We start from the raw sequence: 678 nt of genomic DNA, 5'->3' as shown, positions 1-678 counted from the left end.
AGAGATGTACTACAATGAAATGTTAATGAAATCCACAAATAAATCTGAAATGTCTTGGAAAATTATAAATAATGAAATTGGTTGTGTAGCTAAAAGAAAAGCTGCTCCGGCAGAGTTAAAAAATGGTGAAATCAAAATTGAAATTAATAAAGAAGCTGGTTTTTTTAATACTTATTTTATAGATTCAGTGGAGAAAGTAATTAGTCAATATCCAAAAACTGAGGATGAGTGGTCAGCAACAATAAGTAGTCTTACCAGTAAATTACCTGAAATAGTTAATATTCCAATTACATCGTCAGAAATTTCTGGCGTAATTTCATTACTAAAGAATAAGGGTTCCTGCGGATATGATGGTATATCAAACAAATTCATAAGACTGTGTAGTAAACAAATAACCAAACCACTTATGCATATTTTTAATCTATCCCTAACCACTGGAATTTATCCAGATCAGTTAAAATATGCCAATATTATACCATGCTTTAAGAAAGGTAGTATTACGGAAATATCTAACTACCGGCCCATTTCCTTGTTGACAGGGTTTTCAAAAATATTCGAGATAGTAATATGTAACAGAGTAATACAGCAAATAACAAACAATAATGTTTGGTGTCAGAAAGGGTGTGTCGACTCAAAAAGCTATTTGTGCGGTTACTGATTATATTTATAAAGCATGGA

This window comes from Cryptotermes secundus, unplaced genomic scaffold (assembly GCF_002891405.2).
Source record: "Cryptotermes secundus unplaced genomic scaffold, Csec_1.0 scaffold782, whole genome shotgun sequence".
NCBI classification, from domain to species: Eukaryota; Metazoa; Arthropoda; class Insecta; order Blattodea; family Kalotermitidae; genus Cryptotermes; species Cryptotermes secundus.
Note: the sequence above shows the minus strand (reverse complement) of the source record.